The following is a 14,316-nucleotide window of genomic DNA, read 5'->3' on the forward strand; positions in this document are numbered from 1 at the left end:
GATTACTGTGCTTTTTAAAGTAGTTTAGATATGGCTACATCCTGCATGATTTTACTGATGATATGGTGATATGAAAAATGGATCATTCTGCACTGTTTTGAACAATTCAAAGACAGCAAAATGATAATTGTCTTGTTGAAGACAGATAAACTTAATGAAGACCAAGATTTTATAAAAAGTCATGTGTTTCAAACAAAATGTGAAATACTATGAAGCAAAAGTTGACCTTGACTATGTACATCAACTCAGTTATGTTAATGAGGAAGGCCTGAAAACTTGGTTAATCTCCCGATCCTACCATATTGCCATGGAGATCTACTTTGTGGTCACTAAAAATTAGTAAGAGTCAATACTGGCTTAATGACACAAAATATACCAATAGTATGAAGATAATGCACAGGGAGAAAGCAGCTTTGGAATGTGCAAAAGATATAATTCACTGCATCTCAAATCTTTAGCTGTTTCCTTAAAGATTGATTTAAGTGTATAAAACTCAGCATCCAAACTTTACCCTCTAACTGGGAAACATCTGGCTGAGAGATTTTAGAGATCACAATTTTGCTACTTCAAGGGGATGATTTTCTGGAAAGCTAAGTGTATTTATTTCTATTATGAAAGTATTTTGGATGTGATGAATTAATTAAAAGGGAGAAATAATTTAGAGGCGTATTAGGAGCAAAGGAATCAGAAAGAAGTGAGATTTTAACAGAATGACCACTAGTGCCTGACTGTTCATTTTTTAGCTCTTTCCCCTAACATTCCCCATTTTGGTTCTCTCCATGACCCCTCAAGATAGCTAATTTCCCCCTTCGAGATTAGTGAAAATTTATCCTAAAATAAGTTCTATATTTTGGAAATGTAAAAAAAAAGAGGGAACATATTATTATATGCGGTGGTCCTGCCCAGAGGCTCGAAATTCTGGCTCAAAATCCAAAATTGGCTACAGGAAATCACCAATGAACAATGGGACCTAGAACCAGAACTCTTCCTATAGGGAATCTTAAACAAAACGTAAAGAGCAGGGGTGGGGTTCTACCAGTTCGCACTGATTCGCTAGAAGCAGTTGTTAACATTCTAAGCAGTTCGGAGAACCGGTTGTTAGAAGAAATTACTGGACTAATCCTGTAAGAAAGGCAGGAGGGAAACATTTTGGTGTTGCTTACAGAAACTGCCTCTCCATTAACCCTTATTACATTCTTGGCAGGACTAGACTGACCATTCAAAGTTACAGTGGCACTGAAAAAAGTGACTTATGACCATTTTTCACACTTACGACTGTTGCAGCATCCCCACAGTCATGAGAGGCCATGCGAGGAGCTGCATGCCTTGATGTGAGTGATGTTGAGTTGGCCACACCCAGCCAGTCACATGACCACCAAGCCACGCCTACCACCTAAGCCATGACCACAGAACTGGTTGTTAAAAAATTTGAATCCCACTCCTGGTAAAGAGTACAAAATACTTATTATTACACATATTGACTGCTGCCAGGATTGCATTTGCCCAATGTTGGAAACAGCCATATACACCTGTAGAGGAACTGGTTATACAAAAAGTTATGAATTGTGCTGAAACGGATAAACTAATGCTGAGTTTAAAAGATAAGGAAGCTTCAATATTTTATAAGGTATGGGAACAATGATATAGCTGGATAGATCAGAGACAGATCAAGGATAAGTAATTATTAAATATAGAATATAATTATGCACAAATTAATATTTGTAAATATTGCACAAATGATTGCTATATAAGCACCACAAACAACTGTTATTGAATGATATATTTTTATGTTTTTAATGTAATAAAATTCAATAAAGTTTATTTTTTTAAAAAGATAACTAATTTGTTTACTGGAAGCTGCATATCACTTGGCAAGCCCTGCCATCTGCTCCATCAACATTCAGATTCTTTAGGTTTTCTTATAAAAACACTTCTTTCTTACCTTAAGGAGAGGGACACGTGTTATAGGTAGTTCTGATGCTTATGATACATGTTTTCATAGAATCACGTTGCTTATAAATTGCTTTGTAGTTAACCTGGGATTATTGGGTTTATGAGTGAAAAGGGTTTATTTGTAAAATGCAGAGAAGCACCCCAAATCCAGCCTTAAAATCACAATATTATTATACGTACATCAAATTTGTATCATTTAAATGACCGCATCTTTCTCAGCTCTTTCTATAGTCAGGAATTGGCTTCTTTCCCCAGCTTGAAATCAATTTAACATCATGAGTGGGAAGGAAAATTTACATTGTTACCAAGAATAAATAACTTCTCCATTTGCATACAATATTGACACTATCTTCTTGATGAACTCAGCATATACAGGGGGTCCTCAACTTAGAACCAGTCACTTAGCAAGTGTTGGAAGTTATCCCAGACTTCCTCAGAGATGCTTATAACATGGTCTTGAAGTTCTGAAGGCCAGTTCCCTCTTGCCACAGTCACATGATTGCATTTGGGACATTTGTCAACTGGCCTGAATTTGGCAATTGGCCCTTTGCAGCATTCCACAGGTACTTGACCATGATTTATGACATTTTTTTCCCTAGAAGCTACCATTTATTTCTAGCTTGGGTGGGTGGGTGGGGGGAACCAATATGATGGATTGACTTAATGGCCCTTGCATTTTCTTAATTATTAAAGTGTTTGCTTAACAACCCTGCATTTATTTAACAACTGTTTCAACAAGGGTCATAAAATGAGGCAGAGTTACATAGGGACCCATTTAAAACCAGAATGATTTACAACCATAATTCTGGGCTCAGTTGAGATTGTAATTTGATGTCTGGTACTTTCTTTGTAGAGAGTTAACATCTTTTTCTAAATAGATCTATTTCTATATGTCTTTTTCCCATTATTACTGAGACTCCTCCTCCTCCCCCCCTCCCCCTCCTCCTCCACACAGAGAGACACAAACCTTTCTCAAATGATAATTCTATTCCAAATCTTACATTGATTTTGAACCTGGAAATTAAGTTGTTAGCTTGTGCTGTGTGTCTTTTTTGCTATAAGAATGTGCTCTTTTGCATGGAAAAACATAAGCATATAGTAGCAGTGAGGGTTATATTGTTCAGTGGAATTAGCAGAATGCCTTCTCACAAGTCATGAAGGTCCCAAAGTTATCTGTACATTAATGTCTATGATGAAGAAGCATGGGAATAAAATGATAACCCATGCATCATGAGGTCATCCACTTATGACACATTATACATACTTGCATCAGAGATTATGATACAAATATAATTCTGTTATTTGCATGATGATGCCACAATGCCCAGTATCATCATTTTTATGTCCTTGTGACATGTAGAAGACACCTGTAGAAGACACCTGTTGTGGCATGATGTTATAGAAGTACAATTCTAAAGTATCTACAAATGATTTTGCGTATTTCTTCAAGAAATATCATCAATTTGTTTCATTTAATTTGTTGTCATGGAGAAAAATGGGATTTATCTCTGTTCTTTCCCATTGTGAATGTTCTCTACAGTTCTTTTTAAAGAAGTGTGATTTTATTATGTTATGCATTTGATTTGGGATTCACTAAGAACCTCTGTGCAGAAACTGGTTGATATGAAAGCTAACAGACTGAATTTGAAGAGACGCTATGGCCATAACCAAAGAACAGAACAATGGAGAAAATCTGGTGTCTTTATAAGTGGATTTTGATCAAGGGAAGCAATCTAAAAGCATACGCCTTATAATGAAGAAAGTACTTGCTGATAAGAAAAAAGTACAAAAAAATTGGCCCTGTGCCATATAATATAAATTTTCATGATGTGCTATCTTCATATTTCTATAAAATTGACACTGCTGAACAAGTTTAGGAATGACATTGTGCTATATATTTAGATTTCTTTTCAAATCACTCAATTCAAGTACCATCTCATATTTTAGAATTGTACTTCTGTAACACCATGTCACAACAGGTGTCTTCTACAGGTGTCTTCTATATGTCACAAGGACATAAACATGATGATACTAGGCATTGTGGCATCAACATGCAAATAACAGAATTATATCTGTATCATGATCTTTGATGTATACAGTATGTATAATGTGTCACAAGTGGATGACCTCATGATGCATGGGTTATCATTTTATTCCCATGCTTCTTCACCGTAGATGTTAATGTACAGATAACTTTGGGACTTTCATGACTTGTGAGAAGGCATTCTGCTAATTCCACTGAACAATATAACCCTCACTGCTACTATGTGCTTATGTTTTTCCATGCAAAAGTGCATATTTTTATAGCAAAAGAGACACACAGCAAAGCACCCACTTCCAGAAATTACTATATTTTAATTAATATGGAAACAAAATGTTATACTGCTTATTGATATATTAAAATACATTTAGCTGCCCAGTCTTCTAAAGATTGCAAGATAGATTTTTAAATCCATCAATTACCTTTGGTTGGTATCTTCTTTTGAAAGGAAGGAAAGGAAAGAGGAACAGAGAGGAGAGGTTCATTTCTTTATTAATTTGAAACAATACTTCAGTTTCTTCCTGCTTTGTTACAATCTTCAGATCTTAACTTAAAGGTTGCAGGAATGGCCAAAAAGAGAACTTTCACTTTATGTGAACATTGCTGGGAGCTTCTTTACAAGGGGAAAAAAACCCTATTACCTACCAATCCAGGGTTGCAATGTCCCTTCTTCCCGAATTATTCAAAAAATGGTTTACTTTCTGTAAAAGAGATGGTAAAAACATTTCTCCTACACTGGAAGGTAATTAAGGTGATAAATGTAAGTATTTTTACAACCGTCTTAATAAACCCGCACTAGGTGAAACCGATTATTAACGTGATTACACAGGTCACAGTATCGTTTGGTATTCAGATTAAGGGAAAACAAGGTGCCTATTTTTAGAAGTTATATATAATTTTTAATGAATTTGACATATTCAGATCTTTAATCATTTTTTAAAATATGGAATATTGAAAGCCAAGAGGGGAAATGCTACTATAGTTGCAATAGAAGAAGCCAAGAAGAAACATACATTTCAAAAGGAACATGAATCAATGTTAGATCCTAATCTATTCTTTTCATTTCATCCCATGCAGTATCTTCATGCTACTTATGGTTGAAAAATAGACCTTGTTGTTCTTTCACCATCAGTTTGTTTCTATTTATTTCCTATTTTTAGTGAAGACTAAAGAAGAAGATCATAATGAAAAAAGAGACAGCCTTGTTTGGTGTATTTTCTTCCGTATATAGGTATCTGCTGCCTTCTTGTGGAAATGATAGGCATTTCTTTCTTTCTTTCTCTTTTAAAGCAGAGCAGCAGCTTTGCAGTTTCACAACTATCTTGATTAATGTCTTCTAAATCTGAAAAAAGAATCAGCCTTCAGAGTTTTTTAATTGTCTTTGAGGTTTTATGGACATTTATAGTTAGCAGGCGGCAAAGAGCTTGTCAAAGGACTCTGTATAATGACCCCATCCAACAATCATTGTGCCTTGACTATTATTCATTTGCTTGTGGCAAAGCCTACACAAGCTGGTTCTGTATCTCTTTAATTCACTCTGGATCTATTGAACTCTATATTTTATTGATGCTTTACTGTGGAAATGAGGGTTAGATTCTGGCAATCTCACATTAAATATTGTGTTAGTGCTCGTGGCTATGCTTCTTATCTGGACTATCATGAAGAGCTAACATCAATCCTGCATGGCTTAATGTTTTTCTCCTCTCCTTTCCCTTTACTTTCCAGAACTAAAAAGGCTCCCTTCTGCAACATTTTGCATGCGATAGGAGCTGTGGTGGCACAGTGGTTAGAATGCAGTACTGCAGTTAATTCTGCTGACCACCAGCTGCCAGTAGTTTGACTCTCACCAGCTCAAGGAGACTCAGCCTTTCATCTTTCCGAAGTGGGTAAAATGAGAATCCAGATTGTTGGGGGCAATATGCTGACTCTGTAAAGCACTTAGAGAGGGCTGTAAAGCACTGAAGCAGTATACAAGTCTAAGTGCTATTGCTATATACATGCAGGTTCTTCAGTTTGTGATCCTTCCTCCTGTCTTCCAATCCATTTGCACATACCAATACAGTTCCTCACCACAACCATACCTTTAACAAACACTGTGAGGTAATTTAAGCAGAGGTAAGCTGACTTAAAAGATGGGGGAAAACAAACCTATCTGTTTCATCAGGCCAACTCAAATATAGTAAACATTGACACATCCAAAAACTTTGCTGAACTTGTGGTCATAACAAGTTCTCCTTCCCCCTTCTATCCCAGGTGGGCAGAGGAAGACCATTGACCTAGATGACTTGTACAAAACTACAACAGAAATTAAAACCAATGCTCCAACATTAGCATATGCATCCATTTCCTTCAGTGAATATACCTTTCAGAATCAATGAATCAGACTTCTTTCTTTTCAATAACACTTATAGCAAACATGTTATGAATAAGTTCCCTGTCCGTTTGGATCTTAAAATCCATAATATTTTAATCTGCTCTTTTTCTAAATGCTTGTCATTGTGATGGTACCATAGTTTTTACCACATTCAGATTCAAACCTCTGGCAAAATTTCCAATGAATAATTGTCATGAGGCTGCTTGTAACCAGTTTGTGAAATTCTACTGCAGCCTCTTCAATTTGTCATGTTCAAAATTGTTGTCAGTAGAGCCATTGATAATATAAAGAGTAAAAATGATAAAATTACCTTGGAAGACACCAACATTAGCATAAGTATCCATTTCCTTCAATGAATATACCTTTCAAGCACCTTTTTTACACACATATCTTTTCTCAGAAAAAGAAGGTGCCTATTTTTAACTTGTCAACTCACACTTGCCCAGAGCTCTCACCTCTTTCTCTGAACTGCATAGAATACAATCAGAACCTTAAAAAATATGCAAACATTGAAAGTAAAGACAGGAAATTGGAAGCATTAATCTTTTAATCTTCTGTTTAAACAACACGTGAATTTGTCCAGATGTTCAATATTCTGAGTGATTATGATTTTGAAGTAAAAGGGAGGTGATGGTGCTTAGAAACTCTTGTTATAGGAATTTCAAGTATTGGTATGGAGTGTGATTGGTACAATTAGTTTCAATCCTTGGCTGAAGATATCTGAGCATGGCTGGATTTATGGACATTGTGGAGATAAAAGACAGGATAGGTATCCTTTTAAATGTGCTGCTTGAGGAAAAAGAAAACAGAATTACGCATTGCACAATACATTTGCCATTTAGATAAAAGCATGCTTTAAATGTATATTTAGATTCAAATTATAGCAAAGGCTAATTTTAAAATGTTAGGTACATGAGAGCATGTGTAAACATATTTAGATTATCTCGTAAATAATGTTTTTATTATTATAATGAGTCACATAGTCAGCCAGATGTTTAAATTGGATTTAATATTTTACTTATCTAAAGTCCTTTCCAAGGACTTATGGTAAGCAAATGTTCTTCGAGAATGTTAAAGATATTATTATTATTATTGTATGAGGGTAATTTATACTTGGATTCACAGTCTAAGACTTGTTGGAGGAAATGTCCATCTGGGTTCAGTTCCAAGTGGGAAGAAAGACACTGGAAACATGGAGACTGCTTGAAAGGATAGTTTAATGGTGGAGAGCAGGACCACATGGGATTTGAAGTCATGGGCAAAATGGAGCACATGGATGAGAGAGGGAGAGAGATTTATACCCTCTCTTGGGCTTTGAACTTGCTTCCTGTTTCTGTGAAAGAAATTCATTCTGATTGGTTGTCAGACTCTCATGGGGCCATGCAGGGATAACTTTGTAGTTTGTCTTGAGTCCCAGGCTTGGTTGAATCTTGCTGGATGATGTAACCTTCCCAGGTGCCATGTGGTGAGATGGGTAGAGGACTAATCTTATCATGTTCTGACGGCAGTGGTGTTATGCTGCTGGTTCGCACCTGTTCTAGCAATCTGGCAGCGCCGGTCAGTAGTTGGCCCTGGCCACCCAACCTCGCCCGTTCCTGTCCTATATTTCCTTTGTTTGTAGCTCAGTTGATTCATGTGGCAGAGCGCATTGCTGCGCCTCAGCTGTTTTACTCACCAGCACTGATGGTAAGGTAAGTTTTCAAGCTTAAAATTGCCCATTTTAGAATATTCCACATGCATGCAAAGCATGCACCCACAGAATTGGTAGTAAAAATGTTTGCATCCCACCACTGCCTGAGGGCCATGTCTTAATCCCATCACCCTGGAGTTAAAGGGGGGAAGCAAGGAGCTGCAGGAAGCTGTTTTGTCTTTAAAAATATATTTCTCCTTTTCTCATCCAGGGAAATATAATTGTTATGTCTCCTCTTGGAAATTCAAACGAACAAACACAAAGCAGCCGTTTCACAATCAAATCAAACTGAAGGAAATAACAAGATAATGGCTGGCAGAAACTGTTAGGACTCCCCTTCAAAATTTAAACAAACAGAGAGCTCTTTGCAGTAACGTCCTCATTCAAAATAGTCATTTTGTTCCTGGCGAAAGGCACCAGCTCAGCTGTGTCCTTTTATACCCATTAAGGCAACGTGCTAATTAACTGGCTTGCCCTTCAGATTAACGTTTCCTGGTTCTGATGTCAATCCACGATCTAACAGTCATCAGATTCAAAACTCCCAACAGGACCGATCCTTCCAATCACAACATATAATAATCTGCCTTTTTAATATTTCCTAGAATATTTCATTCTTCTAGGAGAGGGGTGGGTGCTAACTTTCTACAGACTGGTGGAAATTTAATTTTTTAAATCCCAATCAAGGACTTAAGCACTATTAAGATTGAATCTGAGAATACAGGCAATTTTAAGCAGGATATTTATTTGTAAAATTAGGCTGTTCAGTTCTGATAAATTCAATATTTCCAAATATTGAGGAAGTTCTTTATGTATCACTTTGAAGGATCCTATCACAATTAGTATACAAAAGATTTCTTTTTCCATAAGCTTCAGTCTGCAAGTCCTAGCATCATCCAGAATAGATAAATTAGACTTCTTTCTTTCCAATCACTGTTATAGCAAACATGTTGTGAACAATTTACCTGTCCATTTGGATCTTAAAGTCCATAATATCTTAATCTGCTCTTTTTCTAAATGCTTGTCATTGTAATGGTTCAATAGTTTTTACCACATTCAGATCCAAACCTTTGGCAAAATTTCCAATGAATGTCATGAGGCTGCTTGTAGCCAATTTGCAAAATTCTGCCGCAACCACTTCAGTTGCTCATGTTCAAAATTGTTGTCAGTAGGGCCATTGATAATATAAAGAGTAAAGGTGATAACATTATCTTGGGAGATTCCACATTTGATTCCAACTTCCCCTAAATCTTTCTTTTAATTACCAGCTGCATTGGCCAAAATTTCATTGAAGTATTCATAAATTGCCAAATCTTTCTGTTGATACCAAAAATCTGAAGGCATTTCTCAATCCAGTTATGTGAATTGATTTTCTTTTTTGTCATCTATTCAAGCAATAAAACAAATTTGTTCTTTTAAAACATTATTTCAAACCAATTATCACTGGATAACTAGTCCTTTGTTCCTACTGAATTTTTGCAGCATCTTTTAGTTATTATTATTATTTATCATCATTATCATCATTATTGTTATTAATTATATAAATATTACTTATATAAACCATATTTTATTATTATGTACAAAAAATGGGAAATCACAGCTGTTCTTTAATTGACTTTCATATGTATTGAGTCTTCCCAAGAATCTAGGATGTCATCATGCAAGCAATGGGATTTTCTGTAATCGACAGATGGAAGTGTTGCGAATGCAGATATTTTGAAAGTGTCATCCAAGATTTTTCAGTATTACACGTGGTGCTAATAACCACCGTGACCACTAAGTGCTACATTTTTTTCAACTTTGATTTTCAGATCTTGATGCTTTCTCCAATTTTCTATTCTATAATCCTCTGGTATTGCCACATCAATTATCCACACTTTTTTCTTTTTAACCACTGTTAAATCTGGTGTGTTAAGAGCCAAGGTTTTATCATCCTTGCTGTTAAAAACAATATTAACAGAAAATGTGGACAGGTTTGCCACCTTGTGGAACAAAATATAAACAACACTTTATTTTCTCTATAAGTTTTGAACAATTCATTTAGAGCAGTTCTGATATTTGCAGACCATATTTTATGTCTTCCCAAAAGCTATTGTGTGGGTACCCTTTGGGATCAAGGCATCTAATTATTAACATAGATATAGAGGTCACAGATCAGTAACCAAAGCCATTAAATGTAGAAATTCATGGATTTGAATCCTAATTTGTTTATATATCTCACTATATTATCAGGTAGTTATTGTGATTCAAGAAATAATTTATTTTTATTTATTTATTTTGTTTGTCAAGCATGTATGAGAAAACAAGTATAAGTATGAACATAGCATATAAACATGTAAGCATAAACAGGTATAAGTATATACATAATAAATGAGTACGAATAAATGGATAAATGGGAACAGTAGAACAGGGACGGTACACTTATGCATGCCCCCTTATACATACCTCTTAGGAATGGAGTGAGGTCCATGGTAGACAGTTGAAGGTTAAAGTTTTGCGGGTTTGAGGATGTAACAAGAGAGTCAGGTAGTGAGTTCCAGACATTGACCACTCTGTTGCTGAAATTGTATTTTCTGAAATCAAGTTTGAGTGGTTTACTTTGAGTTTGTATCGATTGTTTGCCTGTGTACTATTATGGTTGAAGCTGAAGTAGTCAGGTAGGAATTGTAGCAGACAATTTTGTGTACTAAGCTTAGATCAGACCATAGGCAGTGTAGTTCTAAGTTGTCAAGGTCCAAAATTTCAATCCTGGTAGCATAAGGTATTCTACTGCAAGCAGGGGAGTGGAACACTCTTCTTGTGAAATACCTCTGGACTCGCTCAATTGTATTAATGTCCATTGTACAGTGTGGATTCCAGGAAGATGAGCTGTATTTGAGAATTGGTCTGGCAAAGGTTTTGTATCTTGGGATCATTTTTTAATAATAATTGTAGTTAATAATTGTAGTTATGGGTATTTTCATAAAACGGCTCTTTTTGAGGGCTCTGGCAATGTATTAAAATCAATTTACTCATTAGAAAACTGATGAAGTTTCTCCCTACTCTCTACCAAAGAATGTTTGTCTTTCTCTCCCCCACTCCTTTCTTCTCCCCACTGGTAGATGATCATGTTTTCTACCAAAAGTTGCTTTTGTCCCAAACTATTGATCCATAAAAGTGTCACTTTTAAAATGGAATATTGGAAAGTCAGGAGAGGATATTTGTTGTTGTGTTGTTATGGCCTTGTTCATGTTAGTTGGACAGCAGCAATATGTTAAGTTCTATGCAAAAAAACATATGCATCTTAAATGCGTGGAACCATCAACTTTACCTACAAAGCAGGCAGAAGGGAGAAAAAAGTAATTTTCTGTAATTCCCACACAGCAGTTGCAAAGTTTATTAAAGCCTCCTTAATATCAGCAGCCATTGTCTCAACTGATCTGGAGAATTCAGTTGGAAATCAGTTCACTAGCTGTCCGTCAAAATCATATTTTCATTCCCAGTTGCAAGACTTGTAGCCAACCCCCCCACCCCACCCCAGGACACATATTTCTGTTTCTTCTATGGAAGCAGGATATACCACTGTAACTTCTCCCAAACTCATCGGTAGGGCAATAACTTAAAAGCATTGTTCTCACTAGAACTGTTGTTCTTTTGCTATCACTGAGAGACCAGGTGGAATATGCAGTAAAGAAATGGCTGACAAATCTCCAGTTTCATCAAACCTTTTGCTTTCTATTTTTTTCACAGAATAATGGTTTATCTTCCTTCCACAAAGGAAGAAACATCTAGATGCTTAGGAATTCCTCAGATCTGTATTACTTCTTCCTCATGTTTTGAATCTCAACTAAACATTATTTTAATTATGTTGAACCTTTGACTGCAAAGAGCTTTCTATTTCAAAGTCCTAAAGAAGAGATTCACTTGCAGTACCTTTGACTCTGGATTACACATTAATTTCAAATATTGTTTTTAAAATTGTGAAATATATAATAAAATGAATCTAGTGTGCGTAATCTTGGGAAACTAAATAAATTAAGCTAAAATCTGCTTTGCAATTTTACAAACATTTTCTTCTTCAGTAAAAGATAATTTGATTTCATTGCTTTATTATTTTGTTTGTTTTACCAAGGTGTACAAGAACTTCGCCATTAATTCTATTGGTGTCATTTGGGGCTTACATTATTGTATAACTGCCCTTAGTTGCACATTTTCCTAATAACTCTGAAACTTTTAATGTTCCCTATTTATAACAGTCCCATTTGATGAGTTCACATTTGATGCTTGCCTTTGGGAATGAATGGGAATTAAGATTTCTGAAAAAGCTAGAGAAAGAGAGAGAGACTAAACACAAATCCATCAAATATATTCTTGGCCACTCATCACTCATATCTGCAATAATAGTATATGCTACATGCTTCTTTGGAAGAAAGTTTCAGATTGTAAGATACCTGATAGCAAAAATGAAAGATAATTAGTCTGTGTGGGATGTTACCAGATGTCCATTAAAAGAAGGACTTGTCCTTTTTGTCTTATGTCCTCCATCTGGCAACATAGTCTTAAAATAAAACATTATCTAGCTTGTAGTGTCTTTTTTTTTAATGAACCACAACAGTAGTCATTCAAAGTTCCATGTAGTGTCACTTTTTAAATTCTCTGCTTCTTTCTTTTCATCATCCGCTGACAGACTCCACAACATAGTTTTACATTATTTATTTCCTGACTCTAGCAATCGGCTTCAATCCAAAACCATTCAAATGTTCACTGTAATTTGTAGTTCACATGATTTGTCATTTATTTCTATGGTGAAATTTGAATGGTGGATCATTGTGAATTTTACATTACCGCTAGAAAATGTTTCTGAAACTAATGATTATATTGCAAATCAAAAACAATATTTTCAGATGGTGGAAAAACTAACACAGGGCTTAGTACAATTTCAACTGCTTTTTGCTGTAATTTTTAGTGGAAAGTTAAATAGCTAACGTGTCCTCTTTTTCCTTCAGTTATCTTCCTTTGCCTATTCACTTATCTGCTAACCCCATATATCAAGCTAAATCAGGGGTCCCCAAATTTGGCAACTTTAAGACTTGTGGACTTCAACTCCCAGCTTCTATGCTGGCTGGAGAATTCTGGGAGTTGAAATCCACACAAGCCTTAAAGTTGGCAAGTTTGGAGGCCTCTGGGCTATATGATCCAGCACTATAAGTGATCTTTTTTTTTTTTAAGGAAATTATACTAACATGTTCAAAAAACCCTAAATGAACATTACTCCTTTTTTGGGGGGGGAAACATGTTTTGTAATCTCAAGCTTTAAAATGAGCAGTTGGAACCTATTCATTCGGTATGAAAAAATGTTGCCACCAATAGATCAGTGTTTTTCAACTCTGGGAAATGCAATGACTGCAACTGCCAGAATTCCCAAGCCATCATGCTGGCTGGGGAATTCTGGGAGTTCTTGTCCACACTCGCCAACTTTAAGATGGAATTTTGAAGAACATAGTCATAGAATCTAGAAAAAAGCTATTATGCCACTTTGAGAATCTTGGAAGAAAGATGGGACTTTAAAAAAAAAATCAAATCCATATTTTCATTTTGTTGCTTTAGACTAGGGGTGTCAAACTCACATTGTCATGGCATCATTGCATGATGTATTGTAACTCTCCCCTCTTCGCTAAACCAGGCATGGGTATGACCAGGGCAGGACTCATCCGGCCTGCAGGCTGTGAGTTTTATATCAATTTTATTCAATACAGTGATGGCCATCAGCACTTACTTTTAGGTTCCATTATCCCTACGCAGGACGGCCACTGGTTTTAGCCATTTTACTGGGATTTCTGACATTTGAAGCCCAATTGATCTGAAAATTATCAAGTTGAGAAAGTCTAAGTTTCACAAGAATCTTGAAGGATTGAAATGAAATCTGCCAAGAGTTCAAAGCAAGCACAATTGGCTCTTTCAGGATTCTAATTAGAACAAAGATTTCATTCCTCTTTTTTTACCCTTCCCATTGGCACAAAAATGTATGTTCAACAAGTTTTGTCTGATAATAATCCATTGGAATCTTACTTCAATTGGATATATTTCTGCCACAGTGAATGACTTCGTGATTGAAATCAAAGGATGCTGCCATCTGCTACATCATCTCTTCTAGCCAATCTTAATCTATTTTTAACAGGCTATCATTTTGAGGCCAAGGACATGTTATTGATTCCAAAAAGTTAAATTGAGTTGGTTGGATACATCTGCATTATGTTGCCAGAGCCTACCACTCCAGTCACA

Source organism: Pseudonaja textilis, chromosome Z (genome assembly GCF_049901715.1).
Source record: "Pseudonaja textilis isolate UNSWEBS1 chromosome Z, rPseTex1.2, whole genome shotgun sequence".
Classification (NCBI taxonomy): domain Eukaryota; kingdom Metazoa; phylum Chordata; class Lepidosauria; order Squamata; family Elapidae; genus Pseudonaja; species Pseudonaja textilis.